Below are 14,960 nucleotides of genomic sequence, written 5' to 3'. Positions count from 1 at the left end.
GGAACTGGGCCCTCAGCATGGTATACACTTTATTATTTTAAAATGTGATAAAGACTCAATTTTCAAAAAGTAAATTGCTTTAACTTGGAAGCGTTTCACTTCAGTTCACTAGAATGAGTTTCAGCATTGACTGCGACATTTATCAGAAGTCACAGCTTTTAAATGTAAACTTTGAAATATTCATGCTATTTGCAGGGTCACTGTAATTATATGATTCTGGCTCCGTAGTGTTTTTAGAATAATATTGGCTTTGCCATGTAATCCTTTGTCTGCTCCATAATCTGTACATTTGAACAAAAACAAAGGGGCATATTTAAGAAAAGTGGGGCTGCACCCAGTGCAGCGACACATTCTTTGAGCCCCTTAGCGCCCCCCTACCACCACCATGTGTGCACCGTATTTAAAATACTGCGCACCATGGCGCAGGATAGGGGACAATAGTGTCAAAATTGTGGCGCTAACCCTGAACAGCACATAGGGGCCTATTGTAAACAATGGTGTGCCCCCTTTTAACGCCTGCTCTGAGCAGGCTTTAAATATGCTGGAAAAAAATGACACAAAGAAATCTCTTAGATTTCCTTGCGCTATTTTTTCGCCCCCCCCTAACGGTGGAACACCCCCCTTTCATATATTATGCTTGGTGCAGGCATAATGTGGCACACGGAGTTAGAAAGTGGCACAATGCATGCATTACGCCACTTTGTAAATCTGGTGCTGCGTTTTTGGCCTTCTAACGCCACATTAGCATAAAAAAATGACACTAATGTGTCGTTAGATGGTGTTAGTCACTCTTAAATAATCTGCCTTCATTGTTTCTAGCTCAATCGGATTGAACGTTACTAAAACATTGCAGTTTGTGTTCCTGCACTCCGGAAGGCCCTTCGCAAAGGTTGGGTGGTCATAGCTCATCTGCTTATTGCTGTATTTAGGTGATAAGTTGGTACCCACAGGGTGAAATCTTTTGGAAGAGAGTGTTACCTTATGTAAAAATGACAAAATAGTGAAGTAATGCTACCACAAACTGTCACATAGTTTGCCTTTTCTTGCCACATAATTTAGTCAAAACTGTTGCATAATTTGGTCCACCTCTGACGCATAATCCCAGTGGCTCTGGCTATTAGTGAACCAAGAGGCAAGTCAGATGTCACGTGAACCTCGCTTAGATTTTTATAACATAGGAGCAACATTAAAGTCTATTAACATATGAAAGTGAAGTTTTTGTAGAGGGCCCATCCTAAATTGAGTTTTTTTAAGGTACTCTTGCAAGGGACGATAAAGGCCTGGAGACACAGTGAAACAAGGCAATTGTCTAGGGTAAAGCGAACTTTGTCCAGCAGGTAAACCGTGTTTGAAACCAGGTTTCCTAGTGTTACGGTGCACAATGTAGCCCCTAAATGAAGGGGCTCGTTGACAGACATAACGGCGTGGGTGGCAGAAGTCACATCAAATCTTGGCTCAAAGGTCCAAGAGACATTTTCCAGAGCTCAGCATCTGGCTCTGGCCTTCAATGGCTCTTCCACATTTGGAAGAGCAACTTTGTGCATTTCCAAACGCATGACAATTTTTGCAGGATCAGCTTTGATGATCATAGTCCAAATTACACCTGAATCCCCACTTGTCAACTGTCAAGGGCATGGTGAATTACTTAGGGGCATATTTAAGAGTCCCTAGCACCTCTTAGCTCCACATTAGCATCATTTTTTTATGCTAATGTGGCCCAACGAGGCCAGAATCGCTGTGCCAGATTTATAAAGTGGCACAATACATGCATTGCACCACTTTGTAATCCCTTGCGCCACATTATGCCTGTGCCAAGCATACTGTATGAAAAGGGGTCCCTCCCCCATTAAAAGATTTGTTTGTCTCATTTTTATCAGCAATTTTAACGCCTGCTCAGAGCAGGTGTTAAAATGAGGCTCCCATTGTTTTCAATGGACCTCCTAGGTGCTTTGCAGGATTAGCATCAAACTTTTTGACGCTAATCCTGCAAAACGCCAAACTAGCGTAAAACATTTTGACGCTAGTTCCGAACTACCACCATGGTGCTCCATGTGATAAATATGCTGCACGCATGGTGGTTTTAGAGGGGCACTAATGGGTGCAAGATAAGTGGTCCTGCACTTGGTGCAGGGCCACTTTTCTTAAATCTGCCCCTAAATGTCTGGGGATAAATCATCCTGCATTCACACAGTTCACACTACGCTCACACGGGTTCACGAATCATCCTGCCCTCACACAGGCTCACCTTTCACTCTCCTGATCCACTCACAAAAGCACGCTTGTCACCAAGTTCTCACATGGGCATGCCACTTACACCTCTCACCCTGCACATACACTACTCACTGTCACTCAGAACTTACACACCACACCTCTAACACAGCATATACTAAGCTACCCAACACTTGTGAACATGCACACATGCCTGCAAAAGCACCCATAGAAAGCCTAATTTTCATGCAATATGCATTTTCAGTTTCATCTGTACCTATAGTTCTCAGTTCCATCCGTAACTACAGGTCCAGTGCAAGAGGGCTGAGTCTACTAAGACTGAGGGATGGTACAGGGAAGGACAGTGAGCTGAGGCTGTGGGGTCTGACGTGAGAGTCAGGCTCAATTTTAGGCTGTGGGGATCAGCCGAGAGAGGCGAAATCAGGCAAAGGTAGCAGGAGGGGGCAGGACAACAGGTCAAGGATTAAGCAGTGCAAGAGAGACCGTGACCTGGTGTCAGAGTTGGCTGGGACTGCAGGCTACTGGTCTGGTGCTGGTGGGGGGAGAAGTAACAGCTCAAGAGGCACTTGTTGGCCCTGCACTGAGTTCTATTGGCATTCATAACCACCGGTATGAACAAAGGTGAGGGGTTACCTTTGGCCAGACATGTTGTTTTGCTGCTTTTGAAGCCATGATGTAGCCCACAATCTGGGCCCTGTTGGCCTGTGTAGCAGTAGCACTCTTCAGGGGCTGGTTCCAGAGGGGAGAGTTTTTGAGGCTGCAGCTGGTGATTGAGTCAGGCCTTGGGGGAGCCAGTGAAGTTGGCAAGAGTGAACTAAGAATGTAAGTTGGTGTAGGAGGAGGGACTGTGTTGCAATGCAGGACAACAGGCTAAGGCCGCAGTGAGCATCACTTTCGAGTACCAGGAAGGTTGGGCTAAACAAACTGTTTTGTTCTGAATGTCACTAAAGCAAATGGGGAAGAAAAAATTAACAGGCTCAGATGCGGCTGGGTCATTCGTACTGAAGATAGCAACCATTTTGGATGGGGGAAATTCCTTATTGGGAAGCTCTATTCACCAATACGTCTACTGGTTATACTGATGCTGGCTCACAGAGCAATATTCCTAGCCAGTCATATCACATCATTGTGGAGCAGTCTTCTTCTTGCCCTCTGCCACATTATTGCATTTTAATGGAGTGGCCATGTTAGGTGAGAGTACAGCACTCAGGAGTCAATGGGAGTGCAACAAGCACTGCACTCTTTCTTGGCAGTGCCACACAAGTTCTTCCCAATCAATTACTGTAATCCTGGTAGACTTGTGGACGGAGCCAAAGTCTTTCTGACAGTTGTGCTTCTCAAGGCTTTTTTCTGTTGATCACACGCTGTCTGGCGACAGCTGTGCTGTCAAGCCAAACCGAAAAGTATGCTTCAAAAGTATAGAAAGACATCTAATAAAGTGCTTCAAAACAGACATCATAGCACTATACAGTAATTAAGTACATCAACGATTCTAGGATACCAGGTGGAGTTATGCCACGTGTTGTGGAGTACTGGTGATTATCCGAAAGTAGTGAAGTAGTTTTCATAGCAGTATTAGTTTAATTCAAAATCACCCTATTTTCACTGCTTTCCTTTAATGCCTTTAGTGCCAAGACTCTTGCACTAGTATATTGTGCTCTTGACTCCCCTTGAAATTTTAGTATTTAGTGAATGACACTGACTATGTAGACTTAGGTGGTTTATAGTGTATAGTTGGCCACTCTGAATACATATTGTTTCTAGCAGATGGCATGTGGCAGATCCATTTCAGGGGGCATAGGGCAAGCAGGAGCTACTGGGCCTCAGCTGTGGAGGGGAAGGGGTGATTTTCCTCAGATGACCCAGAGTCTTTCCAATGATAGCTTCACAAACTGGGCCATGTACAATCACTTCAGCACTTGAACACTCAGTGGTAGCACTTTGGAGCAGTCACAAGCTTCTCAGGGAGGTAGTGCAAGGGTATGAAAATTCAGAACTCAGATCACCCAGGACAGCAGCATCTGGCTGTCCAACCCAATGCTTTATTTGGATAAGAAACATCCTGAAAGCGATATACTGCAGAAAGAACAATAATACGCACTGCCACTTTGGCTACTGCATACTGTCTTCCTGTCCTCTCTTTCATGAGTCCCTCCTCTTGTGAGCGTTGGCATGTCCCCGTTAGTTTATTTTTGTAAGACATTAGTCAAGGCTCAGGTACTGGTACCCCAGTTTATTTATGGCTGTGCCCAGTTCAGTACAGCCTCCTAGTTAAGTCTCAGCACAATGCAGGTCTCTGCCTTTTTCAGCATCACATGCCTTCGATCTTGCTCACTTCTAGGATGAGACAGCATGGTTGCAGGAGTGGCAGTTGATCTGGGGAGTCCGTAGCAGTATGGGGCAGCCAGAGGAGAAGCCATGAGTCCGACTGTAAATGCAGGAAATAGAAATCAGTGAGCGCTCATGGCAGACATCAGATATCTGGGTCACTGAGCAGAAGATGGGCCACCACTTTCCTGGGTGTCACAGTAGCACGCAAGCAGTCTTGGGATGCACTTTGTAAATACTGCGGTGGTGACCTCCATGTGCACAGGTATTGGCTTCCATGACAGCGTCCACCACGGACACAATTCTTGACTCCTGTGGTGGCATCAACCAAGGAACAACTCTGGGTTTCAGTGGCTGCATTCACCATGGACACAGATATTGACTTAAGCAGCAAGGTGAACCGTGATTGTTCCTATTGCATAGCGGCAATGTTGGCTGTCTGTCCGCGATTCCCTCATGGACCTGTACTTCTGGAGAGATTGTACCCAACCGCTTCGCAGTTGCAGATTCCTCTTCGCAGTCTTCTTTTTCCTGGTAGACCCACCACACTAGAGTCTGGCAGTTTCTGGCACTAACTGGACAGTCACACCTCCTGCAGCTTGACAAGCTCTTTCACTCTCTCAGCAGGCAGTCTGACTTACAGGCACTTTAGGTCAGGGGTATAGCTCTTCCAGCAAGTAAAGACTCCAGTTAATGTATCCTCTCCTCTGGGAAGCTGGCTATCAGACAGACACCAGTTCTTGTTATACAGCAGTCCTCAGAGTATGCAACAGAATACTCCCTTCCTTGGTGAAGGGTCATGGAACTGGAGCAACAAGGGTGGAAGTAGCTTCCACATTGATGCAATCAAAGCAGATAAGGAAGATTGATTCTGTGTCTGCAATCTCAAACCAGGTTAGAACAGTTCTTCTGTACCCTGTCCTCTCTTGGCTGCTCTCCAGATAGAGCCTTTGTGTAGAGTGATGCTTTTCACAGCAGAGTTGTCTCCACCCTGGAGTACCTACAACAGAGGCCCAAAGAGACATGAGGTTTCTGCAAGAGGCTTTTCACCAACCACGCTGAACAGTGATCAGGATGAAGATAAAAGGCTAGCCTCGCCTAAATAATGTCTCTCATCCTGAACAACAGATACAAGAGTCCCACCCGACCACCTACCGAATGGCAGTGCCACAGGAAAACAAACCAGCGACTCAACTCAGCAGGAGCTGCTTAAATGAAACGGAGACAGAAATAGCTTCACTGTGGAGAGACAAGATGGAGAATATTTAATACAGAAAATTCCCTGAGAATCTGCCTGGCCTTTTCATGGATACAAATTCCAAACCACAAAAACATGAGACACACTGGAAAACACCCCAAAGGAAGAAGGCACATGTCATGTCTCTCACTGCTGCCACCTTCTACTAACCTGCCTGTGCCCTCGCTGGCCTGACGTGACAAATCATGTGCCATTCAGCACAACTACCAGGTCCTACCCCATCCTCTCGATCTGTAGACAAACGGAGACGGGTGAGTGTGGGCACAACACTGACATACACGCATGCGCACACAAGGGCACGGGCACACACACACATTCACTCTCTCTCTCTCTCTCTCTCTCTCTATCTCTGTATCCTTGTCACTCTCTCACTCTCTCTTTATGTATCTTACAGTCCTACAAGGACACTGTTTCCTGGAGGCATTGCTAGAATTGGAAAACATAGCCTGGAAACTCATAAATCTGTGGTCATGTTGTGGCAGAGGAGAGGGGGTGGAGTCACAAACGGCAGAGCTTAAAAAAAGTCTGACAGTCAACTTATGTATTTATTTCAGAAATCTGCAATTAAATTGGCACCAAGGACAACTCTGACAGCATATCTGTATTAGCTTACTTAATTAGTCACATAGAGGCTACATTTTAAAATATCAGACATTTTTGTGTGTCCAGCAATTTTGAGGGGATTCTAATAGCAGTGAGATAACACTGCTGGTTAAGCAAGTTCTGGGAGAGTTCTGTGTTTCGTTCAATTACAATGTGGGCTCATAAAGTTGCAAAAAGGGTTAATGTGCCTGCGGCAAAGCACAGAGTGTAACTGCAGATCACAGATTTCTATTTTATTTAGCCAGGTAAGTGGGCTACTGCTTTTTAGACTGAGATCATTTTCTTACTGCCAGTTCATAAGTTGCAAGCCTTCTTATATAGCACAGTGGTCTGTTTACCGGCATCAAGGAGCTGCATGCAAACTGCATGTCATGGGTTTAGATCCTGTATTATGTTCTATATCCTGACTTTTTGTTTCACTGGACCCTTCCCTCTTAACATATAATGCTCTCAAGCGTGGACGGTGTGTGATTCTGACAACTTAAAACCCTCATTGGGTTAAGTAGCTTTCCTTCACAATTGTTGTACACACTTGTATGATTTATTGAGTCTCTGTGTGTGGTGTAAAGCACACTGACACCCTACACTGGGATGAGTGGCGCTGTAAAATAACTAAAAAACAAAGAAAATACATTAATAGGTGCAATTTAAATCATTATTAGTGTAATTACACATATTCACCTTGCATTCTCACAGTACGTGTCCTTCTCCTAGTTAAGGTGGGGGGGGGGGGAGAAGGGGGGGTTGAACACAGTCATTCTCCTGCCTCCAAGGCACAGTTTCTCTCAAGTACTTGTGTAATGCTAAACTGTGTCGGTTATTTTTCCTCCAGTGCACTGGCACCTATGTGTCAGGCCCCACCTGGCTCCCAGCCTGGATGATACTTGAACAAAGGAAGGGCTGATGGCCCTTTAAATCAGGCCTTGCCTGTGCACGGCCGGAAGTGACGGTATGATGACCCCTCCTAGTGTCTCTTAAAGGGCAGTGCCTCTTAAATGGTAATGTCTCTTACAGGACAGAGTATGTTAAGTGACGGTGTATCTTAGAAGCTAGCATCTCTTAAAAGTTAATCTCTCTTACAGGAGAGTGTTTCTTGGAGGCTAGTGTCTCTTAAAGGGCAGTGTCTGTTAAATTATGGTATCCCTCTGAGACCACTGTATCCAAAATGGTACTGTCTCTTAAAGGACGGTATATCTTACAGAGAAGTCATCTTAGATTACAATGTCTCTTAAATGTCACCGTCTGTTAGGGATTGTGTCTATTTAAAGACACTGTCTCTCAAAGGGTAGTGTCTCTTAAAGGAAAGAACAACAGTGCCTCTTAAAGGACAGCATCCCTAAAGTGAAGTAAGTCTTAGACTGAAGTTTCTCTTAAAGTGCCGAGTCTGTTAAAAGACAGTTTCTATGCAAGGATAGTATCTGAAAAAAGTAATTTTTACACAGAATGTTTTCCTAAACGCCAGTGTATCTTAAAGGACAGTGACTCTTAAAGGAGAGTGTCCCTTAAAAGTCGGTGTATCTTAAAGGACAGTGACTCTTAAAGGGCGGTGTCTCTTAAAGGACGGTGTCATTAAAAGAAGAGTGTCGCTAGAAGGACAGTCTCTCTTTAAGGCCTGTGCCCCTCAGGCGCCCTAAGTCCCTGTTAGAATAAACCTCTTCATAGCACAGTCGGTCTCTGCACACAGTCTGGGGTGGGGGCGAGATCACAGCACCCAGAGTAAATCGACCTTGCAAACCCAACCTGCTTGGGTAATGGGCAGATCTTCAGGCAGCCTCCTCTGGGAGTTTATGCGCAGCTTCCTTGCCTGCCGTGTTTGCCATTAGCCGCTGCGAGCAGATTCTACGAGCCCCGAACAGCTGCTCCGGTTCCACATTAAATTCAGAAGCGCCAGTGCTTCGTAAAGCACAAACAGTGTGTACCCTGGGCGTCTCTGTGCTCCAGGCGTCACTGTGACTTGGCCATATCTGCACCCTGGCCATCTCTGTGCCATGGCCATCTCTGCGCCTTGGCCATCTCTGCACCCTGGCCATCTCTGCACCCTGGCCATCACTGCACCCTGGCCATCACTGCACCCTGGCCATCACTGCACCCTGGCCATCTCTGCTCCCTGGCCATCTCTGCTCCCTGGCCATCACTGCGCCCTGGCCATCACTGCGCCCTGGCCATCACTGCGCCCTGGCCATCTCTGCGCCATGGCCATCTCTGCACCCTGGCTATCTCTGCGCCTTGGCCATCTCTACACCCTGGCCATCTCTGCGCCTTGGCCATCCCTGCACCCTGGCCATCTCTGCACCCTGGCCATCTCTGCTCCCTGGCCATCTCTGCTCCCTGGCCATCACTGCACCCTGGCCATCTCTGCTCCCTGGCCATCACTGCACCCTGGCCATCTCTGTGCCATGGCCATCTCTGCGCCCTGGCCATCTCTGTGCCATGGCCATCTCTGCACCCAGGCTATCTCTGTGCCATGGCCATCTCTGCGCCCTGGCCATCTCTGTGCCATGGCCATCTCTGCACCCTGGCTATCTCTGTGCCATGGCCATCTCTGCGCCAGGGCCATCTCTGCGCCAGGGCCATCTCTGCACCCTGGCCATCACTGTACCATGGCCATCTCTGCGCCATGGCCATCTCTGCACCATGGCCATCTCTGCACCCTGGCCATCTCTGCTCCCTGGCCATCTCTGCGTCATGGCCATCACTGCACCCTGGCCATCTCTGCACCCTAGCCATCTCTGCACCCTGGCCATCACTGCACCCTGGCCATCTCTGCGCCATGGCCATCTCTGCACCCTGGCCATCTCTGCACCCTGGCCATCTCCATATCATGGCCATCACTGCACCCTGGCTATCAGTGCGCCATGGCCACCTCTGCACCCTGGCCATCACTGCACCCTGGCCATCACTGAACCCTGGCCATCACTGCACCCTGGCCATCTCTGCGCCATGGCCATCACTGCACCCTGGACACCACTATACTCTAGCCATCTCTGCACCATGGCCACCACTGCACCCTAGCATCTCTGTGCTCTAGGCGTCACTCTGCCTTGGCCATCTCTGCATCCTGGTCATCTCTGCACCATGGCCATCTCTGCGCCATGGCCATCTTTGCACCCTGGCCACCTCTGTGCCATGGCCATCTCTGCACCATGGCCATCACTTCGCCCCGGCTATCTCTGTGCCATGGCCATCTCTGCATCCTGGTCATCTCTGCACCATGGCCATCTCTGCGCCATGGCCATCTCTGCACCCTGGCCATCTCTGCACCATGACCATCACTTCACCCTGGCCATCTCTGTGCCATGGCTATCACTGCACCCTGGACACCACTACACACTCGCCATCTCTGTGCCATGGCCATCTCTGCACCCTGGCCATCACTGCACCCTGGCGTCTCTGTGCTCTAGGCGTCACTGTGCCTTGGCCATCACTGCACCCTGGCCATATCTGCACTCTGGCTATTGCTGAACCATGGCCATCTTTGCACCGTAATCATATCTGCAACAGGGCCATCTCTGTGCTCTAGGCATCACTGCACTTTGGACATCACTGCACCCTGGCTATCAATGCACCCTAGCCATCTCTGTGCTCTAGGCATCACTGTGCCTTGGGCATCACTGCACACTGACCCTCTATGTGCCCTGGCCCTCTCTGCGTCATGGTCACTTCTGCACCATAGCCACTTTTATGCCATGGCTATCACAGCATCTGGGCATCTCTTCTCCATGGCCACTTTCACGCCATGGCTATCATCACACCCTGGCCATTACTGCACCCTGGCGAGTTTTGTGCTCTAGGCGTTGGTGCACCCATGGGCATCACTGTACCCTGGCCATCAATGCACCCAGGCAAGCTCTGTGCTCTAGGTGTCGGTGCACCATGCCAATCACTGCGCACTGGACATCACTACACCTTGGCCATCCCTGCACCATGGCCATCACAGCACCTGGGCCTCTCTGTGCCACGGCCACTTCTATCCCATGACCACCACAGCATCCGCCCATCACTGCACCCTGGCCATCACTGCACTCTTGCAAGCTCTGTACTCTAGGCATCAGTGCATGTTGGCCATCACTGCACCCTGGCCATCTTTGCGCTATGGCTATCACTGCACCCCGGCTATCACTGCACCCCGGCCGTCACTGCACCCTGGCCATCACTGTACACTGGCCCTCTATGTGCCCTGGCCATCTCTGCGCCATGGTCACCTCTACACCGAAGCCACTTTTATGCCATCACCATCACAGCATCTGGCCATCTCTTCTTCATGGCCAATTTTACGCCATGGTCATCACCACACCCTGGCCATTACTGCACTCTGGCGAGTTCTGTGCATTAGCCGTTGGTGCACCCATGGCCATCACTGAACCCTGGCCATCACTGAACCCAGGTAAGCTCTGTGCTCTAGGCTTCGGTGCACCATGCCAATCACTGCGCACTGGACATCACTACACCTTGGCCATCCCTGCACCATGGCCATTACAGCACCTGGGCCTCTCTGCGCCATGGCCACTTCTATCCCATGACCACCACAGCATCCGCCCACCACGGCACCCTGGCCATCACTGCACCCTGGCCATCACTGCACTCTTGCACGCTCTGTGCTCTAGGCATCAGTGCATGTTGGCCATCACTGCACCCTGGACATCTTTGCGCTATGGCTATCACTGCACCCCGGCCGTCACTGCACCCCGGCCGTCACTGCACCCTGGCCATCACTGTACACTGGCCCTCTATGTGCCCTGGCCATCTCTGCGCCATGGTCACTTCTGCACCATAGCAACTTTTATGCCATGGCTATCACAGCATCTGAGCATCTCTTCTCCATGGCCACTTTTACGCCATGGCTATCATCACACCCTGGCTAATACTGCACCCTGGCGAGTTTTGTGCTCTAGGCGTTGGTGCACCCATGGCCATCACTGAACCCTGGCCATCACTGCACCCAGGTAAGCTCTGTGCTCTAGGCTTAGGTGCACCATGCCAATCACTGCGCACTGGACATCACTACACCTTGGCCATCCCTGCACCATGGCCATCACAGCACCTGGGCCTCTCTGCGCCATGGCCACTTCTATCCCATGACCACCACAGCATCCGCCCACCACGGCACCCTGGCCATCACTGCACCCTGTCCATCACTGCACTCTTGAAAGCTCTGTGCTCTAGGCATCAGTGCATGTTGGCCATCACTGCACCCTGGACATCTTTGCGCTATGGCTATCACTGCACCCCGGCCGTCACTGCACCCCGGCCGTCACTGCACCCTGGCCATCACTGTACACTGGCCCTCTATGTGCCCTGGTCATCTCTGCGCCATGGTCACTTCTATCCCATGACCACCACGGCATCCTCCCACCACTGCACCCCGGCCATCACTGCACTCTTGTGAGCTCTGTGCTCTGGGCATCAGTGCATGTTGGCCATCAATGCACCCTGGCCATCTTTGCGCTATGGCTATCACTGCACCCTGGCCGTCACTGCACCCTGGACACCACTGCACTCTGACCACCACTGCACCCTGGCCATCACTGCACCCTGGCCATCTCTGCTTCATGGCCATCACTATGCCATGGCTACCCCTACACCATAGCCATCACTGCACCCTGGACATCTCTGTGCCATGGCCACTTCTATGCCATGGCAATCACTGCACTCTGGCCATGACTGTAACCAGGCCATTTCTGCTTGTTCTCGGTGCGAGAGCCATATCTGCTTTTTGGCCATCATTGTGCCCTGACCATCTCTGTGCCATAGCCGCCTTTACGACATGGACAGACAGCGGCAGGCTAACATCTTGGTGCTGTGGACATCTCTGAGCCCTGAACCTGGCCATCACTGTGCCTTCGCCACCTCTGGGCCATGACCATCTCTGAGCCATGTCTATCACTGAGCCATTGCCATTTATGAGTCCTAGCGACATATGCGAACTGGCCACCTCTATCAATGAGAGTCACATTCGGTGAGGGAGGCTGTGCTTCAAGTTAAGAAACACATTCAGTGAGTGTGACTGAGGTCCAATGTGTGAAGCTCACTTTCAGAGAGTTAGATTGTGCTCCCTGTTGTCAGACTTAGAAGTAATGAGCCAGGCTCCTGCTTCAAGAAGTGAAAGTTACATTTAATGAATGAGACTGTGCTCCTTGATCAGTGTAAGGCTCATGTGGTGGAAGATTCTACTGAGCACTGAGAAGAGCTTCACCATGTGAACTCTCATGAATACAGAGTCAGGCTGCGAGACAAGATGTGAGGCTCACACTCAATTCTCCAAAGAGGGACTCTACCATCACCAATGCGTGAGGTTTGGTGTGAGTGTGGCCGTGGAGGTGAAACAGCCTTAACAATGGTGCCTTTACCTCTCAGAGCCTTTATTCTGAAACCTTTATCATGCATCCATTTACCACAAATATACGTTTACCATACATCCCTTTACCACATAGATACCTTTACCACGCATGCCCTTACCACGAATGGTAAGGTGATATGTTACCCAGTCACCATTAGGTAGTTATTGTTAGGACCTTGCTTCCATAGGAAACAGATTATTTGGTTTATTTATAACTTTGGTGCTGTTTGACGAACCTTCTTCAAAATTTTCCCAAAAAAGACATCCACCTCAGCTCCTTACTAGCATGTTTTGGGGTGATCCATCAAGTGGGGTCCGAGAACAAGGGGAGGTCCCAAGTATATATTAGGCCTTGGAGGATCCGTGGACTCGACAAATCAAAAGATAATATCTGATTGGTTGTCACCACACAAACTAATATGTGGCAGCAAACATTTAAGGACTCAGAGGCTCAGTCCCCAGGCCTACAAAAGAGTTTAAAAAAACATAGAGGAGCAGGATAGAGATACTCTCCCACCCTCCCCCTCCCCCCCAGGCCTGGTTGCATGGGTCCTAAAAGGACCTTCCCCGGGGCAAAAACAGTTTTTTTTAAAGGCAGGTGGATCTGTGAAGGATCTATGGATTCACGGTCTAGTTAAAAAAAGTCAGGCTCCTGCATTTTCAGCTTAACTCCCCTCGGATGGACCGATCTGGGGGGAGTATGTATGTTATTAATTAATGACGGGGCATGCAGCCTCCCCTGAGCCATTACCTGGCCCTAGTGTCCCCATCTCCTTGAGACACATTGTATTTCTATGGGAGTAGAGCTTGCAGCCCCTCTCCTCAAGCCACTTCTAGATCCCTGGAACCTCATGCCCCACACCCTGTTACAATATTAATGGGGAGTGTGCATGCAGACCCCATCCCCAGACCACTCTGAGGTGCTCAAGGGCCCCTCACCCAGGGCTGCAACAAATTTAAAAATGCTGTGGGTGCCCAGGTCTCACCAGGGACTTCCACAGCAAATGCAGCACATGGGGCTGTGGGGGCCTATAGTTATGCACAGCTTATACCCTCACATATTACATCACTCATGACATGATCAATGAGAGAAATAATAACATCACTGATGACATCTTAAATTACATCATTTATGATAACACTGTGCATGACGGGTGTGAGTGATGGTCACTTCATGGGTTGAGTTATAGTTACTTCACTTAGCAACATTTGGTGAATTTCAGTGTTTTAGTTTGAAAAGGTATGGTGGAAGTGATATTTTCACCTATCTATAAAGTCACTTTAACATTTGTTTTTTATTGTATACATATAAATATTACCTACTGGCCAGTAGATAGTTATAGTAAGGACCTAGTTTCCATAGGAAAAGGGTTTTTTGTTCTGCCAATAACTTTGGTGCCATTTGACAAATGGTCATGACATTTTCAAAACTAGTTTGCCACTCACTGCAGCTACTGTCTTCAAAGTTTTGGGGTGATTTGTCAAGCTGGAGCCGAGAAAAAGAGGGGTGTCCCAAAACATGTTTTCCTATGCAATTTCCCATAGGGAAGATGATTACAGTACGAACCGCTGGACGGATTACATCAAATTTCGCAGAAAGCTAGCTTTTCGTCCAGAAAGTGCCCCTTTTGTTATTTGGTGAAAATCAGTTCAGTATTTTTTTTAGATATTAAAGGAAAAACAAAACTGTATATCTAGGGATGTGGATCTACCCATGTGGTATCCGCAGATCTGGGGAAAAGCAAGGATCTTATTGGCTGGCTGCAACCTGAGAGAAAAGTTGTGCCTGCCATTTTGTTTATCGGCTCAGTGCAAGGAGGGGGAATTAAAGTGAAAAGTGGGATAGGAGGTCAGGATAAAGTTATTCTGACCCCTCAGGACAGATGAAGGGGTCTGAGACCCCTCATGGGCAAAAAATTGCCCCAATGTTATTTTTTGGGCTGATCTGCGGATCCATAGCAGGGCTCAGTGTGACACTCAGTGTAAATCCGCAATGGATCCACAGATCTGGAAGACAATGAAAAAAAATACATACACTCACTCAACCAACCCCGCGTGGGGTTTGCAGCACTCAGGTGGTTGGCTGCAGGGCCTGGCCCATGGCCCAAGGCCAGGCCCTGCAGCCAATCCCCTGATGAGCACAACCAAATGCTGTGCATGGCATGGGGTTGGTAGCGCTTGGGGGGGGGTTAGGGCCAGGGCCTG

The sequence above is a fragment of the Pleurodeles waltl genome, chromosome 3_2 (genome assembly GCF_031143425.1).
Source record: "Pleurodeles waltl isolate 20211129_DDA chromosome 3_2, aPleWal1.hap1.20221129, whole genome shotgun sequence".
Lineage (NCBI taxonomy): Eukaryota > Metazoa > Chordata > Amphibia > Caudata > Salamandridae > Pleurodeles > Pleurodeles waltl.
Note: the sequence above shows the minus strand (reverse complement) of the source record.